The following is a 16,366-nucleotide window of genomic DNA, read 5'->3' as shown; positions in this document are numbered from 1 at the left end:
TTATAGTAGTTATATTCTTGTACATAGGGGCAGTATTATAGTAGTTATATTGTTTTACATACGGGGCAGTATTATAGTAGTTATATTCTTGTACATAGGGGTCAGTATTATAGCAGTTATATTCTTGTACATAGGGGGCAGTATTATAGTTATATACTTTACATCAGATAAATACAACCTCAGATTTATAACAGATTTTAGCCCTCTCTTCTTTACAATGAAGCTTAAGTTTTTAAAAATTTGTGGGCATTTGTTTACGGACCGGTCTATATGGTCCCTCCACAACATTTTGTATTGAGTTAAGTTCTGGACTGTGACTGGGCAATTGCTGCACCCCAATTCTTTTCTTTTTCAGGCAATTCAATGTATATTTGCTGCTGTGTTTGGGATCATTGTCTTGTTACATGACCCGGTTTCGGCCAAGTTTTAGCCTTTATATAGATGGCCTCACGTGTGACTCTAGAATACTTTGCATACAGAGGAGTTCATAATGAACTCATTGATTGCAAAGTGCTCAGGTCCTGTAGCTGCAAAACAAGCCCAAATCATCACTTCTCTACCACCGAGCATGACAGTTAATACGAGGTGTTTTTTTTTTATATGCTGTGTTTTATTAAAAAAAAAGTCTTGTATGTCCAAAGGAGATTGTTCCAGAATTCTTGTGATTTTGTCCAGATGCAACTTTGCAAACTTGCCATGTTCTTTTTTTTTTTTTAGAAAAAGAGACTTTCTCCTGACAACCCTTCCAAACAATTCATACTTGTTCAGTCCTTTTCTAATTGTTCTGTCATGAACATGAACATTTAAAATGCCAACTGAGTCCTTCAGCATCTGAGCTTTAGCTCTTGGGTTTTTTGCAATTTCTCTGACAATTCACGGTCTGAACTGGCTACACTTGCTGATGAACAATTCATGAAGGTCATTTGACTAGCGGCACCTGGATGCTCATACTGTCATGAACTAGAATATTTAATATGCCAAGTAAGGCCTTTAGCATCTGAGGTGTAGCTCTTGAGTTTTTTTGTAATTTCTCTTTGAACTCCACAGTATGAACTTGGGATGAAGATGTTCACTCTTGGGAAGTTTGTCAGCTATCTTGAATGTTTTCCACTTGTGACTGTAGAATGATCGACACTAGATTGCTTGGAAATGATGGACAGCAACAATTGCTTCTCTAAGATCATTACTGATATCTTTTCTCATTGGCCTTGTGTTAACACACACCTGAATATTCTTGTCCAGCAAACTGCCAAAACTTCTGCTTTTAAAGAAGTGGATACACATTTGGCTAGAGGCACGTGGATGCTTATACTGTCATGAATGTGAATATTTAACGTGCCAATTGAGGCCTTTAGCATCTGAGCTATAGCTCTTGACTTTTTTTTGTAGTTTCTCTGAGCACTCCACAGTCTGAACTTGCGGTGAAGACGTTCACTCTTGGGAAGTTTTTCAGCTATCTTGAATGTTTTCCACTTGTGACTGTAGAATGATGGACACTAGATTGCTTGGAAATGATAGACAGCAACAATTGCTTCTCTAAGATCATTACTGATATCTTTTCTCAATGGCCTTGTGTTAACACACACCTGAATATTCCAGACCAGCAAACTGCCAAAACTTCTGCTTTTATAGAAGTGGATACACATGTTGATGAACAATTCATGAAGGGCATTTGGCTAGCGGCACGTGGATGCTTATACTGTCATGAATGTGAATATTTAACATGCCAATGTGGCGCCCCTGGGGGTTCGATCGCCACAGAGGTACTGCATCTCTTTAATGGGATGTGGTATCTCTCCTTCGAGGTAAGGATGGTGCAACTGTCAGGACCCCACCTCTACATCCAACACTACACTTCTCCCACCTGAAGGGGGGGCTAATAGGCACCAGTGTGCTGCCCCAGCCGGTAGGTGGAGTTGGGGGAACCAAAAGATAGGGGGAACCATGTAGCGGGTGAGGGTGGAGGACGCACATATAGGTTTCACTTAATAATTCATATTTAATAAACAGCCATCTTGGGCTTAAGGTCTTTTGATTGTGATCTACATCACTGAACGTGGCTTTCTGTGTGAACCTGCAGTTGATGGGGACACGGTCCTCGTACTCTGGCCTTGAGTCGAGGAGCGGGCAAGAGTTAATGGCTGTCTCTACCCGGTCAAGGTCCCTACCCGAGAAGGCCTGGAGCAGAGGAGTCTAGCTCCATCGCAAAAGGATCCCAGGGGGATGCAGACGGAGCGGTACACGCCACCTGTCCTCGCTATTCTGGCCTAGTCAGAGGGATTCCGGCTGCAAGAGGGGTACCGGCCCCCGACACCTGACTTTGCTACTTCACGTCCTAGTCAGGAAAGCCCGGAAGGCTCAGTGGATCCCACCGGGTAAAGGAAGGAGCGGAGCTGCCACCCGTACCCTTGTTCTGTGCATAGTCCAGAGGGAGACCCGGCCTTTCTACACACACATACGGACAGGAGAGGACTTAGTTTGAAGTCTAGGAACACTCTGATGCGGGGTCCTGACCAAGGTACCTGAAATACTCAGAGGTTGTCGGACCCAGGGTCCTGGTGGCCGAAGCGCGCCGTGAGGATCAGGGAGAAGCCTTGCAGCTACATGCTCTACCGTGAGTAAAAACCCTGGAAGTCTACCCCTATGGCCTCCGGTCTCTTTATTTCTGGACCGCACCGCACAGCACCAGAACTTCTGACTATCACTCCCTCCATCCGCTTCTCTGCCCTGAGGCCCTGTTCCACCTGTGGGGAGTAGCACCAACTTCAGCTGCCACTACATCACGCCTCGGAGGACTGCAGCAGCGCTGGTGGCCATCACCAGATCCCACAGGTGGCGTAGTCGATAGCAACCACTCAACCCTGATAGCGCATTACAACCTTTTTAATTGTGACGGCCCTGGGCACGGAACGGGTCCTGGCCACGACTGCCTCCCCAACATCTGACCCGGCTCCGATTACCCCCATCTCCCAGGGAGGGCTGTGAGCGTCACACCAATTGAGGCCTTTAGCATCTGAGCTATAGCTCTTGACTTTTTTTGTAGTTTCTCTGAGCACACCACAGTCTGAACTTGGGGTGAAGACGTTCACTCCTGGAAATTTTGTCAGCTATCATGAATATTTTCCACTTGTGACTGTAGAATGATGGACACTAGATTGCTTAGAAATGATAGACAGCAACAATTGCTTCTCTAATATCATTACTGATATCTTTTCTCTTTGGCCTTGTGTTAATGACGCGCCCCTGGGCCTGTGTCGCGCTGCGTTGCGCACGCGGGAGCCTACCCGGAGCCGGATCAGTGGAGGGTTGTAGTCTCGTGGCGGTGACCCGGTCCGTGCCCAGGGAGTCAAACTAGACGGCAGTCTATTAGTAGTAAATAGTTGAGGACTACGCCACCCGTTGAGTGCAGCCAGGGAGCTGCTGCAGGGCAGACCGCTGAGGCCGGTGGTAGGATTGTGCAGCGTGATAGTATAACCCCCAACGGGAGGGGTATGGCCTCAGGGCAGCCGACGTGGATGATGGGGGTAGCAGGAACCACTCAGAGACGGTACGGTGTAGTTCAGGGTCTTTACTGGTAACAACGACAGACCCTCCCGGAGTACTTGCTAGCAAACGGGGCCTGGTCAGTCTTTGAGCAGATGGGATCTCCCCTGGCCAGGCGTAGTTGTAGGCCTCCCAAACTGACTGTACTCTTCTGGCTACCTTGCTAGAAGCTGATGTAAGTAGCCCACGTCCCTGAGTGTACCGTGTGGTGCTCACCCGTATGGCCGGTGACTCGGGGCCTTCTACTGGCTTCCGCTCCACGATGGCGGTGCTGGTCCCACGCGTGTGACCGTGCCTTCGGGCTTCTGGGCCAGAGGACCTGAAATCCCCTGCCTGACGGATTCTGCTGCTGGGTAGGAGTTAGTCCCCACAGCCTCGGACTCCGGGTCCGGTAAAGAATCTTCTTAGTCAGGGCGAACTCTGCAGCTGCCAGCCCCTGACTCCTTGTAACTCTGCTGTTTCCTATGCTGCTTCTTGTCTCCACTCTCCTTGTCTGACTCACCCTGCCTCAGCCCCGGGTTTATAAAGGGGAAGTTCTTCCCCTCCCAAGACTGGGCAGGAGGTGTGGCATGCACAGGATCCCTGACCAAAGGACCTCCCACCTGCTCTCAGACATAACATTACATTACTGTGGAAAACCAGACCCCTGGGGTGCCACATTCCCCCCTAGTGAAATTTAGTACTCCGGGACTAAACACATTTAGAAAAACATAACAAGGCAAAAAACATTAATAATACAATAAGAAAACATATAAAGATGGTTACGGCGTGTCCGCAACCGGGTGCAGTCTCTGAAAGAAGCAAGGTGTCCATTTCACCAACACAGGGAGACGTAACCAGGTAGGGGTCTGTCCTACCCCGAGTCCTTAACAGTCTCTAGTCCATCCTGGGTTACGCTCCAACTATGTACAAGGATTCCCGGTAAATCCACCAAGGTTTCCTAAAAACAACTGGAAACACAAAATTATACACAAGCAACAATACACAGATAAACATAAATAAAACTATTTTTACACTTCAAATTCTCCAGCGTGCGGGTAACTGGCCTCTAGTGGCCCTAGTGGACCTACGGAGCTGACTGTCTGGCCCTGAACTACAGGGTGTAGGAGCTGTCAAGGGTAAACTGGGCAGCTGTCTACCGGCTCTTTGTCTCACTAGGGGTACGGCAGGCTCACTATAAGCAGAGGGTTGATTCTCCTGTTCTACTCGTGTGGAGTCTTCTGCCTCCTGGACCGGCTGTTCTTCCAGCTCTACCCGTTGCTCCGTTGGTTCTTGGGATGATGGTTGGAGGAAGGTGAGTACGGGTACCACAACTGCACCATTGACTTGAGTCCAAGACCGAGGGAAGTCCCCGAGCACGGTACTAACCATATCTTCCCTTTCTCCCACGGGTCGATGGTCTTCTTGTTCCTCTTCAGGGTTCCTCAGTTGTTCGGGACACTTCTTCAGGTGGTCCCGGGACACAATGGCTGTGGTTTCCCCTCCGTCTTTACTGATGGTACAGACCTTCGGGTTCTCGTGGCTTGAGGGCAGTACGGTGTACGGGTCCTTCTCCCACTGGTCATCCAACTTGTGGAGCCGTCTTTTCCTCTTCAAGACCTGCTCTCCGGGTACCAGGGGAACAGCGGGAGCATACTGGTTGTAAGTCTTCTCTTGTCTTTCCCTAGCCTGACAGAGACTTCGCTCCACGCTCTCTTGTACTCTCCGGTACTGCTGCTGCCTCTCTGTGTCCCAGTCTGTTTCTGGTGAAGTGTCCTCAGGTGTCAGGACTCCCAGTTCCAGGTCAACAGGTAACTTACCAGGTCTCGCCCTCATTAGGTAAGCCGGGGTACAGTTGGTGGAACCTACCGGGATGTGGTTGTATAGGTCCACCAGATCGGGCAACTTCTCAGGCCACAGACTGCGTTCTTCCAGGGGCAATGTTTTTAGAAGATCCATTACCACCTGGTTCATTTTTTCACAAAGTCCATTAGTTTGCGGATGGTAGGGTGTCGTCCTTATCTTCCGGCAGCCATACAGATTGCAGAATTCCTGGAAGACCTCCGCTTCAAAGGCAGGTCCCTGGTCCGTCAGCACTTGGTCCGGGTACCCGTGTGGACGGCAGAAGTGCTGCTGGAAGGCTCTAGCTGCTGTTTGAGCCGTTAAGTCCTTGACGGGGACGACAACCAAGAACCGGGAGTAATGATCCACGATGGTTAACGCGTAGACGTAGCCACTTCTGCTTGGGGTCAGTTTTACATGATCCAAGGCTACCAGTTCCAACGGTTGCCGGGTGACGATGGACTGCAGGGGAGTCTTCTGGCTGGCCCGGTCCTTCCTTCTCAGATTGCACGGGCCACAGTCTCTGCACCACTTCTCGATGGTTCCCCTCATGCCTACCCAGTGGAACCGCTCGCGCAGCAGGAACTCCAGCTTTTTCCACCCGAAGTGTCCAGCTCCGTCGTTGTATGCCTCCATCACCATGGCTGCGTCTCTTCGTGGCACCACTACTTGCCAGAGTAGTTCATGCGTCCGGGAGTTGACCATTCTGCGGCACAACTTCCCCTTGTAAAGGAATAGTCGACTCTTCTCCGCCCATAGTTGTTTGGCTTCCTCCGGAGCGTCTGGTTCAAGGCGAGCCTCCGGCCGAGTCAGCATCTCCTTCACTAGTCGGACGGCAGGGTCGCTGTCTTGCGTTTCCGCCCAGTTGTAGTGGGGTAAGGGGTTCAACGTAGCAGCCTGCTTACCCCTTACCCGGTGGGAATACTGGATAGTCCCATGACGGTGGAACGCAGGGAGTTCAACTTCTTCCAGTCCCTCCGGATCTTCTCCTTCGTCCGGCAGGTTGGGCATCCTGGACAGGGCATCCGCGTTAGTATTGGAGCGTCCTGCCCGGTATTTGATTGTGAACTCGTAGTTGGACAGACGGGCCATCCACCTCTGCTCCAGGGCACCGAGTCTTGCCGTGTCCAGGTGTATCAACGGGTTGTTATCCGTGTATACGGTGAACCGGGAAGAAGCGAGGTAATGCCTAAAGCGCTCGGTGACTGCCCATACCACGGCCAGGAACTCTAACTTAAATGAGCTGTAATTCTTGGGGTTCCTTTCGGTGGGTCGCAGTTTTCGGCTGGCATAGGAGATTACTCGTTCTCTCCCCTGCTGAATCTGGGACAGTACGGCTCCTAGCCCGATGTTACTGGCGTCGGTGTAGAGGATGAAGGGCTGGCTATAGTCCGGGTACGCCAAGATTTCATCCCCCGTGAGGGCCATCTTCAGCTGGCGGAAGGACTCCTCTTCTAGCTCTTCCCATTTGAAGGGCGGCTTCTGGTTCTTGGCCTTCCGGGACTGGCCTATCAGGAGGTCCTGCATAGGCGCTGCCTTTTTGGTGAAACCGGGAATAAACCTTCGGTAGTAGCCTACCAACCCTAGGAACTGCCGCACTTCTTTTACGCTGGAGGGGCTTGGCCATCCCTTAATTGCGGTGATCTTATCGGGGTCGGGAGCCACTCCGTCAGCGCTCACCACGTGTCCCAGGTATTGCACCTTTGGTTTCAGGAGGTGACACTTGGAGGGTTTCACCTTTAGGCCGTAACTCGCCAGAGCTTCGAACACCTCCGCCAGGTGTTTCAGGTGGTCCTCATAAGTTTTGGAGTATACGATGACATCGTCCAGGTACAACAGGACCGTCTCAAAGTTTCTGTGGCCCAGACAGCACTCCATTAATCGTTGGAAGGTTCCTGGGGCGTTGCAGAGTCCGAACGGCATGCAGGTGAACTCGCTAAGTCCCATCGGGGTGGTGAATGCGGTCTTCTCCCGGTCCGCCTCTGCTACAGGAACCTGCCAGTACCCGCTAGTGAGATCCAAGGTAGAGAAGAAGTTAGCAGATCTTAAAGCAGCCAATGACTCCTCTATCCTTGGTAAGGGGTACGCATCCTTGTGTGTGATACGGTTGATTTTCCGGTAATCTACACACATCCTCATGGTGTTGTCTTTCTTTTTGACTAAAACTAGTGGGGCTGCCCAGGGGCTACAGCTATCCCGGATTACCCCAGCCTCCTTCATGTCTCGAAGCATCCCCTTGGCGTGTTGGTAGTGTGCAGGGGGTACGGGTCGATACCTCTCTTTTATGGGAGGATGATCTCCCGTGGGGATGCGGTGTTCTACCCCCTTGACCCGCCCAAAGTCTAACGGGTGTTTACTAAACACTCTCTCATACTCTTGAACCACCCGATAGACTCCTTGTTTCTGATGTGAGGGAGTGGAATCAGTACCCAAATGTAGTTGCTGACACCAGTCCTCCATGTCTTTCTTAGAGCCGTTACCTTCCTCCGGGTGAGATGGAGGCAAGGGTTCCACAGATTGTATAGAATTTTGATTAGTGGTATATAATTTGGCTAGCGTGGCATACCGGGGCAGGTACACTTCCCTCTCCCCGATATTTATTATGCGAATGGGCACCCTCCCATGGCGTACATTGACCACCCCCCGTGCTGTCAAAATGGTGGGCCTACTGTCTGAGTAAACTGGTTCCACCATTGCCTGGTAATCTCTTCCTCTCAGACCAATAGCTGCCCGGCACCAAATCATCATTTCACTTTTTGGGGGCATGGCAATAGGAAAAGGGTCACACATTCTTACGCTACCAATCTCACCGCCGGAGAGTTCCACTTGTTGCCGTTGCATCAGTGCCCGGATCTCTTTCTGGAGCACCCGCTGCTCGCCGGAGCTGGCGTTCTTGGCAACCTGCTGTAAAAGGAAAATCACCTCTGCAAGACAATTTTCAATTACGTTAGTTCCCAGAGTTATTTTTGGGTGACTCTCATGTTTATCAATATCTACAATGATCAGTCCCTGTGCGGCCAGTTCGACTCTACCGATTTTGAGGGCCACCTCTTTAAATCCGATCTGTGGCACGGGCTGGCCATTGCTGGCGATGATACTCAAGTCGTCGTCAGGGTAGTGGGTAATATCCGAGTCATTCCAGTACTGCTTGAAGAGCACGTACGGGATGGTGGTGACCTGTGACCCGGTATCCAGTAGGGCACTCATGGGAATGCCATCCAGTACCACAGGCAAGACTGGACGTCCTCCCACATATCTGTCGCGCCAGTTCGATGGGCCTGGTGATCTTTTTCCTGGGGGTTGGCCCTCTACCCCAGGTTGTGCCCGTTTAAAGAACAGTACCTTTCCATATGTCCGGATTGATTGCAGCGGCGGCAGATGGGTCGTCCGTCCTCGCTGTATCGGTCACTGGGTCTTCCTCTGGCCGGTGGGGTCCTCCTTGGTCGACGCCACGGGATGTCCTCCGGTCCGGATGCCAGCTGGATCTTCCCTGGGGTGGAAACCTGTAAAGACTGCACAGTTCGGGTTAGCGCAGCAACGCTCTTAGCTAGCTCTTGGACCTGATGGTGTAGGTCTGGAGCCGGGTCATTGTCCAAAGCCTGCGCATCAGCTCCCACAGGCCCTGCTGACAAGGGCGCCGCCTCCTGGTAGTAAGTGGTAGTGGGGCGTCTGTGGGTCACAACGCCACCTGGTGCCGGTTCTCGGAGCACCCGGATGGCTCTGTCCTTGAACTGTGCAAAGTCCAGATGGGGATCCTGTAAGGCCATTGCCCGCAACTGGGTTCGGTGGGCATTGCAATATAAACCCTCTATAAATTGTTCAGTCAACAGCCTGTCCTCGTTTCCCACCCCATCAGGGTCGGTCTGCTTTATGGCCCTCAGGGCCTCTTGTAGGTTTAGTGCATAGTCCCTTATACTCTCATGCGCTCGCTGCTTGCACCCGTAGAATCTAAGCTTAATCTCGGCTGAGGTGCGGGTATCAAAGGTGTCCTTCAGCCGGGTTAGTATCCCTGCGACAGTCTTCCTCCCAGGTGGCCAGGATTTTACTTCCCTTTTGGCTGCCCCGGTTAGTTGGGCCACCAGGATGCTCACTTTTTGCTCTTCTGTGAGGGGGTACACCTGGAAGAGGCTATCCAGCTTTTCTCTAAAGTCATGCAGGGTATGTGACTCCCCTGAGTACTGGGGTAGCCAGGCTGCTCCCGGGATATAGGGCATGGTGAAGGGCATAACTGCAGCAGCGGTAGCGCTGGCGGGGGTTGGGGCAGTGAAGCTCTCCTCCGTATCCGACATCTTCCTCCCCCCTAGTGGACCGTGGCCTACCTTGCGATGATCCTCTTCCGTAGGCCGCGGCTCCGCAGTGGATCGTCAGGGTTGAGGACCTTCCGTCGCGCTCCTGTGACGTCGGCGTCTGCGGGGCTCCTTCCAGGACCTTACGCAACGTCCGGACGTGAGGCGGGGCTTCAGTTCTCGCGCGCTTTCAGAGTCCACGCCCCTCTTCTTCCCGCGCGGCGTCCCCAAGATGGCGTCCAACGGCAGGAAAACTCCACGGATGGCGGGAAGAAGGCCGAAGATGGCGCCGGATGGCGGGAAACTTCACCGATGGCGGGAAGAAGGTAGAAGATGGCGCCGGATGGCGGGAAACCTCCACGGATAGCGGGAATCTTCACCACTGGTAAGTTTGAACAGTCTTTGCTTTTCAGGCACGCAGTACCCGGTGGTTGCGGGCACGAGATCCTGCCGACTACGCCAAAGTTGACGCGCCCCTGGGCCTGTGTCGCGCTGCGTTGCGCACGCGGGAGCCTACCCGGAGCCGGATCAGTGGAGGGTTGTAGTCTCGTGGCGGTGACCCGGTCCGTGCCCAGGGAGTCAAACTAGACGGCAGTCTATTAGTAGTAAATAGTTGAGGACTACGCCACCCGTTGAGTGCAGCCAGGGAGCTGCTGCAGGGCAGACCGCTGAGGCCGGTGGTAGGATTGTGCAGCGTGATAGTATAACCCCCAACGGGAGGGGTATGGCCTCAGGGCAGCCGACGTGGATGATGGGGGTAGCAGGAACCACTCAGAGACGGTACGGTGTAGTTCAGGGTCTTTACTGGTAACAACGACAGACCCTCCCGGAGTACTTGCTAGCAAACGGGGCCTGGTCAGTCTTTGAGCAGATGGGATCTCCCCTGGCCAGGCGTAGTTGTAGGCCTCCCAAACTGACTGTACTCTTCTGGCTACCTTGCTAGAAGCTGATGTAAGTAGCCCACGTCCCTGAGTGTACCGTGTGGTGCTCACCCGTATGGCCGGTGACTCGGGGCCTTCTACTGGCTTCCGCTCCACGATGGCGGTGCTGGTCCCACGCGTGTGACCGTGCCTTCGGGCTTCTGGGCCAGAGGACCTGAAATCCCCTGCCTGACGGATTCTGCTGCTGGGTAGGAGTTAGTCCCCACAGCCTCGGACTCCGGGTCCGGTAAAGAATCTTCTTAGTCAGGGCGAACTCTGCAGCTGCCAGCCCCTGACTCCTTGTAACTCTGCTGTTTCCTATGCTGCTTCTTGTCTCCACTCTCCTTGTCTGACTCACCCTGCCTCAGCCCCGGGTTTATAAAGGGGAAGTTCTTCCCCTCCCAAGACTGGGCAGGAGGTGTGGCATGCACAGGATCCCTGACCAAAGGACCTCCCACCTGCTCTCAGACATAACATTACATTACTGTGGAAAACCAGACCCCTGGGGTGCCACATTAACACACACCTGAATATTCCAGACCAGCAAATTGCCAAAACTTCTGCTTTTATAGAGGTGAACCATAACTGTTGTTCTTCTGAGGTTGAAGTTAGATAAATGTCTTCAAAAAACTTCTGCTTTTATAGAGGCAAACTATAACTGTTCTTCATCTAAGATTGAAATTAGATGAATGTCTTTCAAATCTTGTTGTGAAAAATTCATATATTTATTTAGAAAAGAGCGGTTGTCACTTCCTTTCCCCCACTCCAATGCTGATTAGGAGCGATGATGAGCAAAGGAGAAAAATACTATAAGAAGTGTGAGTATAATTTCAATCTGGTATGAAGACCACAAGTCACTTTATGACATTTTGATCTATTCTTCTGTTTTATTCCTGGATGTTCGAAGTACAGAGAGCGAAATATAAAAAAAGAAGCAGAGTTAAATGGAGCCTGCGGCGTCGCACGTACTTCACGAACATCTGCATGGGCGAACCACCCAGCGACGCTTCACTTGATCCCATAGGCCCACAGTCAGGTTGAACACTAATGTTACTCTTTACTTATATACATGACAAACCGTTAACAGATGTACTTTCAATAGACACATTGGAAGCCAACGCCAAGCGGAGTAGCTCTGCTGTGCCGAAATGAGGCAATAAAACATTTCCTCCAAGTCTCTGGTTTCTATGTAATTTAATTTTATTTGGAAAATGTCTTGTCTGTGCGCTCAGCAGCATTGCTCTAATACACATATATATCGATAGTAGACGACTCGGGGCCATGTAGGTAGTTTTATAAAAATGTACATTACTTAATAATGAACGATTAAAATAAATAGGCATGGTAACTCTATATATAATAAAGTGCTGTCTGCGCAAAAATTTTAGGTAAGTGCGGAAAAAAAATGCTTTAAAAATTTTTCGTGTTAATAGTTTATTTTTTTTATCAATTGAAAAAGTGAGTAAATTAAAGCGAAATCTAAAATTCACATCAATATTTGGTGTCCACCCTTGGCCTACATCATTTCTTCTAGGTACTTGTGCTTGCAAACAGTTTTTGAAGGAATTCGGCTGGTAGGTTGTTTCAAAACAGGAGCGGCAGAGTTCGCGGCCACTATGGGGCCCGTGAGCTGGGGCCCGGGCCCCCCAAATACTTTAAGGATTGCTTGTCCTTGCAATCACAATCTATGGATGCAGATACCACTGAACTCAATGGTGAAGGAGGGAGCCGTCAGCTCCCTGCTTCACATCTCATCCCGTGCGTCTGAGTGACTCAGCACAGCAGGCGTGATGATGTCATTACATCACGCCTCCTGTGCAGACAGAACCTCAGTCGGCACAGTGCGCTGACTGGTGGGGGCCCTCATACTGAGTGGAGGAGGGCTGCAGGAGTCATCACTTTGTGCGTTGGGGCCCTTAAACTGCATGTTGGGGCTGTATGGGACATTATACTGTTTGTGGGGCTCTGGGGGCCCTCACGCTTTGTGAGGGGCTGTGAGTGACATAGTGTGTGTCGGGGGCCTTATACTTCCTGTGGGATCTGTGGGGGACATCATACTGTGTGTAGGGGCCATAATACTATGTAGAGGATTAGGGGTTCCTCATACCGCATGTTGGGGCTGTAGGGGACATCATATTGTGTGTGGGGGCACTCATATTTTGTGGGGGATGGTAGGTTGCATTATACTGTGTGTGGGGGCCCTCACACTGACTGTGGGATCTGTTGGGGACATCATATTGTGAGTGGGGACCCTCATGTGTGTGGGGGCTGTGGGGACCATCAAACTATGTATAGAGGGTTGTTGGGCCTTATTGCTATATATAGGGGAACTGTGGTGTTATTGTAGCACCCTGAGGACTCGGCTGCTACAGGGGTATTGCACCTCAAGCCAGAGGTGTGGTATGCCACTCCCGGGTAAGGATGGAGTGTGGGACTGAGCTCAGATAGCTGCATACACTACATACATCCCATTTCCGGGGGACAGACCGACGGTACTCCCACCAGTATATGTGCAGGTACGACAGTGTCTGTCCCTGGCTGGAGTGGGAGGGGGGTGGAACATCCCAGTAGTGTAGGGGCAGATAGGGGGAGCAGTCTGGGTAAGGCTAGGAGCTCATTGGGTGCTGGTCACCTGAGCTCACACATAGAGGGAGTATATAAGGTGGGCACCATCTTAGATCAGGGTCAGTCTTCTGTAGAGGGTCAGTCAGTCCTGAGAGAGGTCCAGGAGCGCCTGCAGAGAGAAGAGAGAGAGGAGAAGAGAAGGACCCAGAGGGGGAGAAGAAGGAACCCCAAGAACCCAGTATACAACCAGAAGGGTGAAGGGTTGGCACGCAAGGGAACCGGATCCCAAATTAGTGGAGGAGAGAAACTACCCTCAACTAAGAACCGGAGGCTGCGACATTACATGTGGAGCAGCCCCTCACCAAGTCCACTAAGAAGGCACACCGAGCATAGGGTCAGGGAAGCCAAAGAAGGTTCACCCAACAGGAGACCCGAGGGAGCCGGACATAAGTGGACCCCTGGTGGGAACGGCCAGTAGAGAGGACAGTCAGAAAGGGAGCTCAGGACCACGCTCCAGAATTGCTTGGGGGTTGGCCGAGTCCAGGACCTGGTGGACGCAGCACGGCTCGGGCGGTCACTCAAGGCCAGAGTGACCAACAAAACAGCAGTAAGTAAAAACCCTGAACTGCACAGCCCGACTCTGAGTCTTCTTACCATCCACACTGCACCACCACTACCACCATCCTCTACACCTGACCCCCTGAGGCTATACCCCTCCCGTTGGGGGTTATACTACCACAGCTGCACATATACCACCAGCCTCAGCGGACCCTGCTGCAGCGGCGGCCTTTTGACCGCAAATCAACGGGTGGCGTAGTCGACACTAAGAACAACTAATAACATCTGTAAAGACTGCCACACACTGAGTTTGACACCCTGGGCACGGACCGGGTCGCCGCCACTCGGAGACTACAACCCCCATCTGATCCGGCTCCGGGTAATCCCCAAACAGCACTGGCCCAGGGGGCGCGTCAACTTTGGCGTAGTCGGCAGGATTTCGTGCCCGCAACCACCGGGTACTGCGTGCCTGAAGAAAAGTTCAAATTTACCTCAAGAAGAAGTCTCCCGCCGGTTCCAGAGGGTCCCCGCCATGGGACGCCATCACGGATCGTTTCCCGCCGGTTGCCCGCCATCTGCAGCTTTTTCCCGCCATCCACGGAGTTTCCCGCCACTGGGAGACGATTCCCGCCATTTCCAGAAGATTTCCCGCCTTGGAAGAGCAGACGCCATTATGGGCGTGCCAGAGGGTGGCAAGAGGTCACCTCCCATCGTGGGCCAGGTCAAGGAATGGCGCCAAAAGCGGAAACCGCCCCCACCAACGGAGACTGTGATGCTAGAGATGTCCATCAGCGTGAGAGAACTGCCCCTGGAACTGACAATCACAAAGTTGCCCCGGGACCACCTTCAATGTGGGCGGAGACAGAACAAGAGAGCGAAGATGGGTGCAGCCTGGAGGAGTCTGGAGAGATCGCACCCGGAGACAAGAAGTCTGGAGAGGACTCCGGAGAAGTCGTACCCGGAGATGGAAGGAGAGTCAGGCAGCACCGACCCTGTGGTCAGGAGCCTGCTGCAAGCAACAACCCCACTAGGCTTAGTGGAGATCCTGGCACAGCTCCCCCGAGACCGGGAGTGTGCGCAGACCGCGCTGGAGCGCCTCGCATGGAGGATGGCCCAGGTGCAGCGAGAGACGCTGACGGAGTGGAGCCGAGAGATGGCCCTGCAGGCAAGAACCCGCCAGCGAAGCACGCCACCCGAGACGAGGAGACAGACCGCCTCTGAGGATGGTGCAGGAGGAGTGAAGGCCGGAGACGGCGCCGAGAAGGGAGCTGGACAGATGGAGGCAGGTAAAGGGGACGTCACAACCCCGAGCCGAGAAACCGCGTGCCTGCCCCAGCTCCCCGTCGCAGAGCCCGAAATTCCCCCTGCCGTGCCCGTCGCTGCATCGTCACCGCTCCAGACAAGGCCTCAAGCAGAAGCCGCGGCCGCGACCCCTGTGACGTCACGCGCCTCAACCCTGAGCGCGGCAAAGCAGGAAACACCACCGGCCTGGTCGCAAGGTCTAGTACCAACAGCGCCCTCTACCTCCACTGAGCCACCGGCCTGGTCGCTGGGCCAAGTAACCCCGGGCGCCGCCGTCTTCACGGTGCCCTTTACGTTCAGGGTACCCCAGGCCTGGTCGCAAGGCCTGGCGAACCCGGGCGCCGCTACCACCACCGCGCCCTCAACATCCACAGCGCCACACCTGGGTGAAGACCTATTTGCCCAGCATACGTGCCCGGATGGGCAGCCCTTTATATGGCCACCGGAGTATTACCAACTGGAACTCCAAAAAGCAAGGCCCCTGTGCGAGCCCCTGATTCCGGCTCCGAAGCCCGTTAAGAGGACCCCGCTCCCGCTGGAAGAAGCGCAGTTCGAGTGGGACCCCACCGGAGGAGACCTCATGGGGTTCACTCAGGAAACTCGGGCAGCCGCAGCGGAGCGTGTGGAGTGCTGCCGCCAGCAGTTGGCAGTCTTCGAGCAAGAACGGAGAGAGAGGCGGGTCCGTGAGCAGCGGCTGCAGGAACAGAGCGCAGGGCAGAAGAGCAGGACCAGGAGAGACCCCCGTGCAGCTCATGGTCCCCGTACCACCGGGACTGTGATTAAGTTTCAATTGCAGCACGGGTGGGGCTTCATCAGGGATCACCACACCCCCGGCGACGTCTTTGTGACCAGAAGAGACGTGGAGTCCCATCTGCCGGAGGGACACAGAGGTCGTGACCTATACGTAGGGGACGAGGTCACGTTCACCCGGCACAAGTGTGCCAAAGGACCCTACGCCCTCCATGTACACCGGCTGACGGAGGAGGAGCTACGGTGTGAAGAGGAGCAAGAGGACCCGGACGGGTCTGAAGGAGGAGCAGGAGTACGCCGTCATTAAAGTACGGTAAAGAGACTATACATAGTTACCCGTCGGGGTATAAGAACTGTTACTGCTGCTAGTTAAAATATAGTCCCCGTTGGGACCAGTGAACTGTTCCAGTGTGTCCCATCTCCCCACAGGCTGAGGACTGTGAGCAGCCATCCCTAATCCCACTGGCCGAGGACTGAGAGCGGCCATACCTTCCCTTGTATATAGTTGCGCTTTTTAAGGCGCCCCCTACTGGTTTTATAGGAAAGCTGTGTTATTCTACAAGAGACTGTCGCACTTTACCCGGTCACAAGTTGCACCGTGGCCGGAGGAACAAGAAAGTT

General features: G+C 52.9%; 1 long non-coding RNA gene across 1 annotated transcript in view; it reads left to right on the top strand.

Moving 5' to 3' along the window:
* Positions 1–11,745, top strand: part of LOC141164203 (uncharacterized) — a 50,619-nt gene extending 38,874 nt beyond the window's left edge. Inside the window, exons 2-3 of the long non-coding RNA XR_012250878.1 lie at positions 11,304–11,388; positions 11,483–11,745. This is a non-coding gene — a long non-coding RNA (uncharacterized lncRNA). The remainder of the gene's footprint in view (positions 1–11,303; positions 11,389–11,482) is intronic.
* The last annotated feature ends 4,621 nt before the right edge of the window (positions 11,746–16,366 follow it).

Source organism: Phyllobates terribilis, unplaced genomic scaffold (assembly GCF_046119375.1).
Source record: "Phyllobates terribilis strain yellow unplaced genomic scaffold, ASM4611937v1 Scaffold_10__3_contigs__length_209671492, whole genome shotgun sequence".
Taxonomy (NCBI): Eukaryota; Metazoa; Chordata; class Amphibia; order Anura; family Dendrobatidae; genus Phyllobates; species Phyllobates terribilis.
Note: the sequence above shows the minus strand (reverse complement) of the source record. Positions and strands in the feature narration are given on the sequence as shown.